Raw genomic sequence first — 13,343 nt, forward strand, 5'->3', positions numbered from 1 at the left:
CGGGTTCACACTATTCTCCTGCCTCAGCCTCCCAAGTAGCTGGGACTACAGGTTCCCAGCTAATTTTTGTATTTTTACTAGAGACGGGGCTTCACCGTGTTAGCCAGGCTGGTCTCCAAATCCTGACCTCCTGATCCGCCAACCTTGGCCTCCCAAAGTGCTGCGATTACAGGCGTGAGCCACTGCGCCCGGCCCTATATTCACCATGTTTTTATGTATTCCATAAGCCCTAACTCCATTGTGACCTGCATCCCCCATGAGGATGCCTCCTACTTTCCTGAGACTGTTAGAGCTAGGTGACATAGAACTCTGGGGTAGTTTCTTTTCTTTAGATAGATCGGTACTCCCAGCCAGCCAGCTCGGGAGAACAGGCAGTGAGCATTCCCCATAGGCTCTGTAGATGTGTTCCTTATGAATGTCAACAATGTCTGGTTGAACTAATAGTTTGATCTGGGGCTAGATAAGAGTTGTGAGCCTGCGTCTGGCATTTGGTATTTTCCCCCATTCTTTGATCTTCAGTTGTCCTAGGCAGGTGACCCAACTGGTTTCTGTCACATAATATCCAGTGTGTCCTCCCTGGCACTCCAATTCTCAGTACTCACGAACCGGTTGGCTTCTGTATCTCTCACCAATCACAGGTAATTGAGGTCTCCCTCAGGTAAGTGTTCTTCAGATCCTACTCACATCCTCTTTAATCCTCATCTTTCCTTCTCTTTCTGTACTTACGATTTTGCTTAATTGGCTCAGGAAACACCCTCCTTATCCCCTTTCCTCTTTGCCTGTGGGATAAAAGCTAGCTTTGATGATAGCTGGTAAAAGTGTGAAACCAAGAATACTTCTGAAAGGACAGTCAGACATTTGGGAATGAAAGTAGATGGTTTGAAGAATCAGTGCCATCACTATTGTTCTTGAGAATGCTTTTAAAAATCCTTCCAGATATCCATCTTTTAATTAACCTCTCCTTCTTCCAGGACCACAGTTTGAAATATGTAAAAATTATTTATTTATTTTTTGAGTCAGAGTCTTGTTGTGTTACCCAGGTTAGAGTGTGGTGGCGTGATCTCAGCTCACTGCAACCTCTGCTTCTGGGCTCAAGTAATTCTCCCACCTCAGCCTCCCAAGTAGCTGGGACCACAGGCACGTACCACCACGCCCAACTAATTTTTGTTTTTTTGTAGAGATGGGTTTTGCCATGTTGCCCAGACTGGTCTTGAACTCCTGGGCTCAATTGATCCGCCCACCTCAGCCTCCCAAAGTGCTGGGGGTATAAGTGTGAGCCACTGTGCCTGGCCAAAAATGATTTAATTTTATTCCTCTTACGTTTTGTTTTATTGCTAGTATTTACAGAGGTATTGTTTTGTGTCTTTATTATGTATAAACAGTATTTCAGCCATGTTGTTCATTAATGAGCTTGTCTGCACATCTGGCTACCATGTCTGGTGTTGTTTCTGTGGGAAACTGTCTTCAACCTGTAAAGGGCGACTGCCTGAGAAAGGAGCTTTTAGTGAAAACACAGTCTGTTCATCTTCTGGCCCCTGCTGGTGATGTTGCTCTAGAAGAGACTGACTCTATTCCCATCATATGAAGAGGAAGAAAAGTGCTTCCAAGGGCTGTCCGGAGCTAGGTCAGGAAAGCTAGGTCTGTTCTCTTTAGTCTCTAGACTAGAGGGACTGGAATGTGCCATGCCTAACTTTGCCTAAGCTCTTTTCTTTTTCGCACTATGTATCACACTGGGAAATACTTAAGCTTAACACCCAATGAAGTGTTCCACCACTTTGAAAATCATGATATAATTATGACAGGATCACATTCTTTAAACATACTGTTTAGTGGGGTTAGTGGAATTGTCTCCTCTGATTTTTGACGAGGAAATAATACATTCTTGTTGCGATGCTGTATCAGGCCTTAGGATGGAAAGCGTCTAATTTAAAGCTACGGACCTTTCCTGTAGAATGCATATGCTGCTAATCTACGAAAACTACGAAAACTGAAGATGTCCCAGTGCGCTGTGTGTAAACTGCAGCATCTCCTTGTGGAATGAACAGTTCAGGAAAATGGAATGACTTTCCAAACTGTACTAGGTTCCAGGTGACTGAAAATTTCCCGTGAGGGTGGGAAAGCTTATCCAGATGTTCTTGCTTGGGGATCAGTGTGTGTCATCCCATTCCAAAGAAGTACAGTCACAGCTGATTTTATCTTTGTCCTTTCTGTGGTGCCCAGGGATGCTCTTTTTGAGTTCATCTTTGGTCTTGTCTCTCTGAGAGAAAAGCAGCATGCATTTTGATCTAGGTTTAAACAGTTAAAATCTGTGGCCACAGGGTAAGGTGAAACTAATGGCTCTAAGTAGCCAACTTTTTACCTTTGCTTCATTGGCACCAGGCTGTGAGTAACTGAACTAACCAGCTGCAGACCCTTATTATGCAATTTTGAGGTGAGGATGGGTGAAATCCTAGGGGCTGGGAGACAGACATGTTTGGCTACCAGAGAGATGACATCAGTTCATTTACTGGTGCTGTGGGGAAAGGGGAGATTCCAGGTGCTTAGCCTTCTTCCTGCATGTGGGGGTGTCCAGAGCCACCCTTAATCCTATTAGCAGCCAAGGCCTTTGCTTGGGAAAAACCGTATTTAACTCTGTGTCTATGTGTTGACATAGGGACATGAAGTTGGAAGGGGTCTTGTATCTTTGGCTTCCAGAACAAAGCTCTGAAGAACAGACATGTGTCTATATGTGTCTCTGTGTGTATTTGGAGGAAGCACAGGCTTCTGGGAGCTGTGGTACTAACAGTAGGACTGGAAAAAGCCTTATGACCTCTGAAGCATGACTGAGGGAATCGAGCTGGGAGGCATTGGAGCCCATCTGTTCACCAGCTTTGTTGGCCTGTTGGATGTTGGGCTCCCCCTCCGGTTCTTCCCTCCTCCCTCAAGATGTGTTAGAAAACGAAGCCTGCTGCCTGGAAAGCAGATGACACCAAAGCTTATGCTAAGAGGATCCAATGTCACATCCGTGGACCTGCCTCGGCCTCCCTGTGACTGGATTGCTGCGGGTCTCCCTAAGACCCTTGCTCACACTCAAGTGCAGCTGCTGCTTACTGCAAGCCGTCTGGGGCCAGCCCAGGCTTGTTCTGTCGGGGCCTTTCCCCACCACTGTGTTCTCGCCTCCTGTGGGCTTTCACATACGAGGGCCTTACCATCCCTGAGTTGCCAGAGTCCTTGTTCTGAGAACCCAGTGCCTCCCCTTCAGGGCCCAGGAAGCTGTGGGTGAGCTCTTGGTTTCCTTCTCAGCCGGACACTTCTGGGAAACGATCTGCATTCCTTTCTGCCCAACTCTGCCTCTGGGGCTGTGTGGGGTGTGGCTGCTTCATGCCTCTGTGAGGAGGAATGCTAGTGCAGTTCTGCAGTTCCACTGAGACCAGCCATCGAAGGTAACCGGGAGTTTGAAGGTGGAATTCCCTTTTCTTGCAGTCCTGGAGCCAGGAGCTAGCTTTTCATGGATTGTGATGAGGTATTGGTTCTTTTTTATTTTTATTTGGAGACGGAGTCTTGCTCTGTTGCCAGGCTGGAGTGCAGTGGCGCAGTCTCGGCTGACTACAACCTTCGCCTCCCGGGTGCAAGTGATTCTCCTGCCTCAGCCTCCCGAGTAGCTGGGACTACAAGTGTGCGCCACCATGCCCGGCTAATTTTTTATTTTTTAGTAGAGATGGGGTTTCACCATGTTGGCCAGGATGGTCTCGATCTCTTGACCTCGTGATCCACCCACCTCGGCCTCTAATAGTGCTGGGATTACAGGCATGAGCCACTGTGCCTAGCCGAGGTGTTGGTTCTTTTAAAAATTTTCCAGCTTGCTTTCCTGTCTCCCTGTCACTCTGGAAGGTGGGGGTGAGGGGTAGGAGGAGAGAGAGTAGGCTTAGTTCGCTGTGATCCATCTTTGGCACTAGAGATGGGTGTGGCAGATACCTTTTGTGAGGAAGGAGCGTAGGGGCAGGGGAGAGAATCTGCCTGTTGGTCTTGGTATAACTGGGCATCTCCGCAGTCTGGCTGTGTTGACTTTCTGGATGATTTGTGAACGCATCCCCTGGCCCCTGAAGCCAGTACCATCCTTACCTGGTTTGAAGTCTTTCAGAGTGCACCCAGCATCATCAGCTCCTGCAAGCAGAAAGGGCCTAAGGGAGCATGAACACACACTCGGTAGAAGTTAAGCCTGATTTTTTAAAATTAAAATTAAAATTTTTAATTTTTTAGGGTGTGAGTGAGCCCTAGAGAATTAAATTTAATTTCTCCATCATTTTTTAAAGGAGACAGGGTCTTGCTATGTTGCCCAGGCTGGTCTTGAACTCCTGGGCTCAAATGATTCTCCTGCCTCAGCCTCCCGAAGTGCTGGGATTACAGGTGTGAGCCACCCCGCTGTGCCCAACCCAGAAGTTGAGCCTGAGAGGGAGGCTCATTGCCCTGTGTCTACCCAAGGATGTGTGTGTGTGTGTCTGGAAGTGGAGAGTAGGAGTGAATGCATCTAATAAACTGGAGAGGATCTGGAGAGACGATGGTGGGGCCTGACTGTGGGGAGCACAAAAGCTGGGACTTTTGCAGAGGTGTATTTGCTCCCAAGTGGCCAGAAGCCAGGAGTAGTGGGGAAGGTGGGTTTAGGCATGCTAGGTTATGCTTGCATTGCTGAGTACCTTGGGTATGATGGCCAGGAATGCTTTCCTCTGGGAATTGGGCTGATCTCCTGACAACCCTCCCCATTTTATACCCATTACATACTTATGTGATTCTTACCTATCAGGGAGGTCTTGAGGTCGTGTGTTGTAGAGCAGAGACTCTGGGTCTGAGAATGGGCTGGTCAGCCAGAGGCTCCACCTCCCAGTGTGTTGGCTGCCTCAAGGTTGCCATCCTTCTTTGCAGCTGCCAATCTTCACTGGTGTCTGTGCCTTGGCAGGATGTAGAGCCCTTCTCATGGGTGCTTTGCCTCTTTGGGGTCTTGAGAACAGATGGGCTTAATTTGAAGCAGATCTCCCTCTAGGACCCAGATCTGAAATACATATTAGACGACGACTACTGGTCTTGGCTTTTCTTCCTTATGTGTCTCTTTCTTCCTTTTATCTTCCCACTACTGTCAGGCACTGTGAGCAGCCGTTGCTGTCACACAGGCGGATCAGAACATGAAGAATGGAGCTAAATAGAACTGTCTGCATGCTGCTTTGATGTGCTCAGGCTCAGTTTCAGAGAAAAGGTGGATTGGAGCCTGTGATGGGGGCTCCTTTCCCCCCACCAGAGTGGGTAAAAGCAGGGAGGAACAGGTGGGAAGGCACTTTAGGAGTTGGGAGGGTATTAATTCCACCTCTTCTCTCCTTCCTCTGTACCCCGCCATTCCCTGTGAGTTGTCAAGGGCTAGAGAGATAATAAAGATCTTGCTTTCCACTATCAGGCAATGCACCCCTCGCTGAATTTTTCAGCTCCACTGACATTGTGAGGCAAATATTATATAAAGCTTATTTTCTGACCTGAGGGAATTTATAAGCTATTGGAGAGACAGTATTTGTTAAACAAGTAGAGAATATCCAAGATCTTAACTGTGTTGGTTTATGGATCATCGATATATTTATAGTTCAGAACAAGAAAGTTGTATCTTATACAACCACAGAAAACTTTTCTTGGAGGAGGCAGGATTTTTCTGGTCTTTAAAGTTGGGCCAACTTTGTAGGGAAAAGAGAGGTGTTCACTCCAGTGTCAGGCAATGATCTACCTTGGAAGGGTAGGTGTGGCAGAGCAGAGCCAGGGACCTGAGCTCTGGAAGTCCTGCCATTACATAGTTGATGTGAAGTGACGCAGTGAAGGTGGAGTTTTGTGGAAATCTCTCTTGTAGATAGATGAAAATAGGATAATTTTGGAGAGGCCAGAGAAAGGCAGTGAGGAAGCCTGCTAAAGGGCATGGCAGGTCAGCAACAGGAGAGAGGAAGGGGGCGAGTCCTAGAGAATATTCCAGAGTAGACGAGGCAGGACTAACATGAAGGATGAACTTGAGGGGAAAGACAGAAGACTCCGACATTTCTGACCTGTGAGAACTGACCAATACTGACATGTTCTGTTTGCGAAGTACTTGGACTTTTCAAAGCACTTTTTCATTCAGCAAAGCGTTGTCTGGGCTCTTAGAGTTCATCTAATCTGGCTCCGTTTTATGGAAGGGGAGGTTGGGGAAGAAAAGGGAAGCGACTATTCCCAGCGCACACAGCTATTCAGTGGTGGAGCGGGACCCGCCATCTAGGCCTGTCTCTCCTAAGACAATTCTAAGACAACAGCAGCACGGAAGAGAGTGTGCAGTTAGCAGAAAGTCTGTCTGGCTGGATAACGTTAGGTGATAAACCAGTCTCTCTGAGAGCTGAGAGAAACTTACTCATCTTACTTTTTGTCCTCCACTCTTTCTTGCCCCATCCCTGTTTTCCATCTCTGCTCCACGCTCTTGTTGTCTGGTCTAATTAACTTCCTCTGTTGGAGCAGCTTCCCCTCTTGGGTAAACTCAGACATGACCACAGCAAAGCAGCGTGGAATCTTCTGTTAGGTCAGTGTTCCCTGAGATGGTGGCGGCACTCAGCCATCCGGGTCAGAAGCTGGAGTCCTTCTGGAGCCTTGCTCACTTCTGCAGCTGGTCACCTCCCGAGTCCTTGTTTCTTACTAAAAGAGTGCTCGGTCCGCCCTGCTTGTCCCCATTCTCACTGCCCCACACGGCGTGTCCTTGAAAGCAGTGACCCCTCACAGAGTGGGTTCTTGTGGTCTGCATCCTGACCCCAAGCTTCCCTGCAGATGCAGCTGCACTGGAGCCCCTGAAGACAAACCAGAGAAGTGCTGCATCCTGTGGGGCAGGAGGCTTTACTTTGCCCAGGGCTGGGCTCCTGAATGAATTTTGGCGCAGCCTTAACGGCTGAGTTGTGCTGTGGAAGGTGCACAGCTGTGTCCAGGCACTCCTGGAAGAGGAAGTTGAGGTCATGAGGCTGAATTAGGCTTTGTGTGCTCCTTCTAGGTTCTCAGCATTTGTCTGGTCCTTTACTTGCCTTAGATCTCTGCCCTAGCCACTGTAGGCAGGAGCAGCTCTCTTCCAAGAGGTTCTCAAGGTAATAAACTTCATAGTCCCCTGAGTTTAGTCTGAATGGCCTTGGTCTTGGGGTCCATCCCAAGTTCCATAGCCAGCAGTTGGGTCCATGTCTCACATTTTCGTCCTTGTCTCCTCTACACAACATTGCCACAGTCCACCCCCGTCCCCCCTCCCCACTTCCAGTCTGGTGCAATAGGGATTTAAGGAGGAAATGGACTACCTGGATAGTAGAGGAAGGAAGTTTGTGGCTGGCAAATTGTTATTTTATTTGGAAAGTCTATCCCATTCTCTCCCGCCACTCAGAGCAGCAGATTAAGTCAGATGTCGTTGAGCTGTCTCTCTTCCTAGCCATCTTGGATAAAATAGAGGTACAGGGTTCACCCTTCAGAAGCTTGCTGAGACAGTCTTATTTACTAACAACAACAAAACAAAAACCACTTCAAGCCCCCAAATCCCAACCACACAAGTCTCTATCTTTGCCTCTGACAACTCTCGTGTCTCTCTGGGTCTTGGACCCTCTGTGACTTAGTTAAAGCAGTGGTAACTTGGTAACTGTCTTGGGAGCACGCAGAGAGAGTCAAGCCTCATCTTGCCAAATTTTCCCAGAGTATGCAACCCTTCTTCATCTCCTCTGGGCCTTTTTCTTAGAAGAGCTGTGTCATGCTTTACTGATGGTATTTGCTGTCTGCATTGGAGATGAGTGGCTATAATCTTTACTGCCTTCAGGAGGACTGTGAAATCGTTGACTTCCTTTATCTGCTTGGGTTTGAGATGAGCTAGCATCTACCAGTTTTAGCCTCTGGAGTCCCATGGCCTCGTAAGAAGGAAGTGTTCTGCTGGCACGAGCTGTGCGGGGGACAGTAGTCCTTGACCCTTTGTTCTTTTCACTCTGCCTTCCTCCTCTCAGTCGTTCACAGCTCAGCCAACCAGCTAAGTGGGGTATAGACAGTTGTATCACCCCAGGGTAAGGAGCCCCAGACAGGGAGGGAATAAAGGCTTTCTGAATTCTTTCTTTCCTGCACTTTCAAAAGGCTAAGTGGTGCTCAAGTATGTTCCTTCACATCCCTGAGAGTAATGCTCAGGAATTCCCCCAAATTTGCCACTCTGAGACTTCCAAACAAGCTTCCTCCTGTTTCTGTCCTTCAGGATCTTAAATTGCTTTCTACTCTCCCCTCTCCCTCCACATTCCTCTGCTTTTCCTTTCATCATCTCCCTCATCTTCCCTTCCTTGCATTCTGGGGTCTAATTGATTTCTCTATCGCACAAGTTGTTCAATGTTGATCTCTAAGTGAATGAACATTCATGAGGCCCTCTTTTTACACAAAGGCAAACTAGCTCTCTTCCACATAAACATAGGATGGGCCCAGTGCATGTCTTATTGGGAAAGGAGCTAATCATTGCATAGATTAGGAACTTCTAAGTTCTTAACCTTGGGGAAAGAGAAGATGGTTTAAAAAATGGCATCTTCTCCTGTAGGATGTTGATGTTTATTTAGTATGACTCATCTGTAGATCAGGGTCGCCTTCCATGTTCCTAGGATAAGAACTGGATATTGAAGGGCCACTGCTCTTCTCTCTCCCCAGGTCCTTAGAAGAAGCATCATAGGGTCCCTTTACAGGCGATAAGCTGGTATGTCTGTATCCCAGCAATCCCCAAAGAAGCTGAAATGCTGCATTCCTACCATGTAATGTTTCAGTTACAGCATTTAAGCCTGAGTCCTTGCTCACAACAGCTATCAGATAACAGCTTAGTATAGGAGGTTAAAGATCTACAAAAATTCACTCTGATAGTTAAAAATATCACTGTGATTCTGCTTGTAGTGAACCGTGGTTTGGGGAGATGATGGGTCAGAATTGTTTGGATTCCTGAGCTGTTCTGTATCCTTGATAAAGCTTGGATGGTCAGAGCCCCGACTGGGAGGTTTTGATGTGACTAGCAGGAGGGACAAAGAGCAGGTCAGGCAGGGCCCAGCTGTCTCTTCTTTCTGTGAGTGTTCTTTATTCCCCAGAGATGACTCCATGGGGATGAAAGTGGTAGTTTTCTATCTTCCTGTTCTGCAGGAGAACTTACTACAACCTCATGAAATCAGATGTGTTATCTTACTTCTCAGTTTAAGGGGCTCCAAAATACTTGATTTCCATTTTTTCTTTCAATATATTTGTCTGAAATGTTATTCACGACTCCATTTACCCCTGGGACTGCAAATATAGTATATGTCCCCTGGAAACACTTTTGTTCTAAGCAGAATGGAGGACGGTAGGACATGAATCTCATTTGATCTGGGCCCTGTGTTTTGTCAGCTAAACTCAGAATCACATTTGCTCACCAGTTGACTCATATTGAACCTTTCCTCAGGTCTTTTTCACTAATAACCATCTTTATCCTGTTGTCTTACAGTATTTTTCTAAGCTTCAGTGTAAAATTACATATTTTACCCTTTAAAAATTTCATCTTGCCGTATTTAACCTATGGTTTCAGTTTGTGGAGGCTTTTCTCTCTGATGATATCTAGTATATTAATTATCCCTCCCAATTAATTTATCATAAGCATATTTGATAATTGTGTCTTATCCAAGTCAATGATAAAAGGGGTAACCATAATGGGATCTAGAACAAATGGGAAAAGAAAGGAATATTAGGCTAACATCTCTGATGGATATAGATGCAAAAATCCTTAACAGAACAGTAGCAAATAGAATTCAACAGCACACATTGAGTCTAATAAGACAAAGGTCCAGTATCCAGCATCTATAAGTAACTTAAACAAATTTACAAGGAAAAAAAAATCCCATTTTTAAAAAGTGGGCAAAGTACATGAACAGACACTTTTCAAAAGAAAACATACATGTGGCCAACAAGCATATGAAAAAAAGCTCAGCATCACCGATCGTTAGAGAAATGCAAATCAAAACCACAGTGTGATACCATCTCACACCAGTCAGAATGGCTATTAATAAAAAGCCAAAAAATTACAGGTGCTGGCAAGGTTGTGGAGAAAAAGGAATATTTATGTAGTGTTGGTGGGAGTGTAAATTAGTTCAACCATTGTGGAAGACAGTGTTGTGATTCCTCAAAGACCTAAAAACAGAAATATCATTCCACCCAGCAATCCCATTACTGGGTATATACCCAAAGGAATATAAATAATTTGATTATAAGATGCCAGGTGCAGTGGCTCATGCCTGTAATTCCAGCACTTTGGGAGGCCGAGGCAGGCAGATCACTTGAGGTCAGGAGTTCAAGACCAGCCTGGCCAACATGGCGAAACCCTGTCTCTACTAAAAATATATATAAAAAAAATAGCTGTGTGCGGAGCTGCGCACCTGTAGTCCTAGCTACTTGGGAGGCTGAGGCAGGAGAATTGCTTGAATCTGAGAAATGGTGGCTGCAGCGAGCCAAGATTGTGCCACTGCACTCCAGCCTGGGTGACAAAGCAAGACCCTGTCTCCAAAAAAAAAAAAAAATTGATTATGAAGATACATGCGTATGTATGTTCATTCCAACACTATTCACAATAGCAAAGACATGGAATCAACCTAAATGCCCATCACAGTAGACTGGTTAAAGAAAATGTGGTACATATACACCATGGAATACTATGCAGCCATAAAAAAAGAATGAAATCATGTCCTTTGCAGAAACATGGATGGAGCTGGAGGCCACTATCCTTAGCAAACTAATGCAGGAGCAGAAAACCAAATACCACTTGTTCTCACTTATAAGTGGGAGCTAAACATTGAGTACACATGGACACATAGCGGGGAAGAACAGGCACCAAGGCCTACTTGAGGGTAAAGGGTGGAAGGAGGGAGAGGATCAGGAAAAATACTAATGAGTACTAGGCTTAACACCTGGGTGATGAAATAATCTGTACAACAAGCCCCCATGACACAAGTTTACCTGTATAAGAAACCTGCACATGCACCCCTGAACTTAAAAGTTAAATTTTTTAAAAAAGAGGCTGGGCATGGTGGCTCACACCTGTAATCCCAGCACTTTGGGAGGCCGAGGTGGGCAGATCACGAGGTCAGGAGATTGAGACCATCCTGGCTAACACGGTGAAACCCTGCCTCTACTGAAAATACAAAAAATTAGCTGGGCGTGGTGGCACATGCCTATAGTCTCAGCTACTCGGGAGCCTGAAGCAGGAGAATTGCTTGAACCCGGGAGGCGGAGGTAGCAGTGAGCTGAGATCACGTCACTGCACTCCAGCCTGGGCGACAGAGCGAGACTCCATCTCAAAAAAAAAAAAAAAAAAAAAAAAATCAGAAGAATGATTTTGAACAGTGGCCTCAAGTCAAAAAAAATAAGAAAAAGGGTTCATGTACCATGATCAAATGGGATTTATCCCTGGGATGCAAGGATGGTATATTACTCCATTCTCATGCTGCTATAAAGAACTGCCCGAGACTGGGTAATTTAGAAAAGAAAGAGGTTTAATTGACTCACAGTTCCACATGTCTTGGAGACCTCAGGAAACTTACAATCATGGTGGAAGGCACCTCTTCACAGGGTGGCAGGAGAGAGAATGAGTGTAAGCAGGGGAAATGCCAGGCACTTAGAAAACCATCAGATCTCATGAGCTTCACTCACTATCATGAGAACAGGATGGGGGAAATGGCCCCCATTATCTAATCACTTCCCATTGGATCCCTCCCATGACACCTGGGGATTATGGGAACTACGAAATGAGATTTGGGTGGTGACACAGCCAAACCATACCAGATGGCTCAACATATTCAAATCAATAAATGTGATAAAACAGATGGGATGTGCCTAAACTTCTAGGAGTTCCAGAGTTCCTCTTCCTAGTTGATATTGATTCATTTCATAGCACTGTTTGGACCCAGCTGTCCTGAGTTACCAATCCATCCAGCTGCCAGTGTATCTCTGATTTTTTTTTTTACAAGATCAAGAGAGATTTTTCTGAAGTCCAGATAAATTATGTCCCTGACATTCTTTGCCATATGTATGTGCATATGTGTGTATTTAAATTTATGATATATATTATATACAAATATATATTGTGTAAATATGTATGGATACTGCTTTTTAAGTCCCCAATCTGTTATTTATGGGTCACTTACTAGCTATTTCTGAGTGTTTTACATGTATTATCTATTTTATTCTCTACAATAATTATATAATAACCTCATTAACTAAAAGTAATGATGTTTCTTGATGTAATTTGTACTTAATCTTCCTTCTCTGAGTTCTTGTCACTTTTTATATATTCTTTTCTGGAGTTTTGCCTACGATATTGATTAAGAAATATTTTTTGAGCACTTGCTGTGTACAAAGAAAGTACTGCATTACAGCCTGTTGGAAATTCAAATATGAATATGCTCAGAAGAGATTACATGTAATTAAAAATGTAAGGGAATGAATAATAGCTTGGTGGGGAAAGGAGGAAAAACAAAAGAACAGTCCTGAGTGTGAATAGAATGCCGAAACTAGCCCACCTGCAGAGTTTAGAAGCCATGGGGATGGTACAGTCCATGTTAGATTCTCATCGCAGAGGTAGGTAGAAAGTATCCAGTTGACTGACAGTTTTAAATCCTATCTCAGTACCTTGTTGGAGTGGCTCTGTGAGTTTGAGGTCAAGGAGGCAGGTTTCGGGAAAGAGTCCACTTTTGAAATCTTTTGTTTAAAAAAATGTTGTTAAACATTCAGTTATAAGATAAATAAATCCTGGGAATCTAATGTACAATATAGTGACTATAGTTAATACTGTATTGTTTACTTGAAATTTGCCAAGAGAGTAAGTCTTAAGTATCCTCACCTCTCCCCATCACATACACAAAATGGTAACTGTGTATGGTAATAATGAATGTGTAAACTTGATTGTGATAATCGTTTCACAGTGTATTAGTATATCTAATTATGCTGTACATCTTTAGTATATATAACTTTTATCAATCATAACTCATAAAGTTGGAAAAAATTGAGAAATTATTTAAAATATGTAGAATATCTATTTTTATATGTATAGTTTAAGTGACCCACCACCTAGCTTAAGAAAGAAAACGCTACCATTAACTTTAAAATCTCCTGTGTCCTTACCAATAATTGATTTAATTTAAGAAGATAAAGGTATGTTGAATGGTAGAAAAATAGTTCGCAAGTTTGAGACCAGCCTGGGCAACATGGCAAAATCCCATCTCTACAAAACATAAAAAAATTAGCAGGGTGTGGTGGTGCACACTCGTAGTCCCAGCTACTTGGGAGACTGCAGTGGGAGGATTGCTTCAGCCTGGGAG

General features: G+C 44.7%; 1 protein-coding gene across 4 annotated transcripts in view; it reads left to right on the forward strand.

Moving 5' to 3' along the window:
* Positions 1 to 13,343, forward strand: part of DENND2B (DENN domain containing 2B) — a 176,686-nt gene that overhangs the window by 34,988 nt on the left and 128,355 nt on the right. The window contains exon 1 of one of the 4 annotated variants that reach the window (XM_073018622.1): positions 3,488 to 3,502. The exons of the other annotated variants lie outside the window; for them this stretch is intronic. The gene's annotated coding sequence lies outside the window, so the exon portion shown is untranslated. Of the gene's footprint in view, positions 1 to 3,487; positions 3,503 to 13,343 lie in introns of those variants that run through there. 4 annotated transcript variants of the gene reach the window in all.

This window comes from Chlorocebus sabaeus, chromosome 1, assembly GCF_047675955.1.
Source record: "Chlorocebus sabaeus isolate Y175 chromosome 1, mChlSab1.0.hap1, whole genome shotgun sequence".
NCBI lineage: Eukaryota > Metazoa > Chordata > Mammalia > Primates > Cercopithecidae > Chlorocebus > Chlorocebus sabaeus.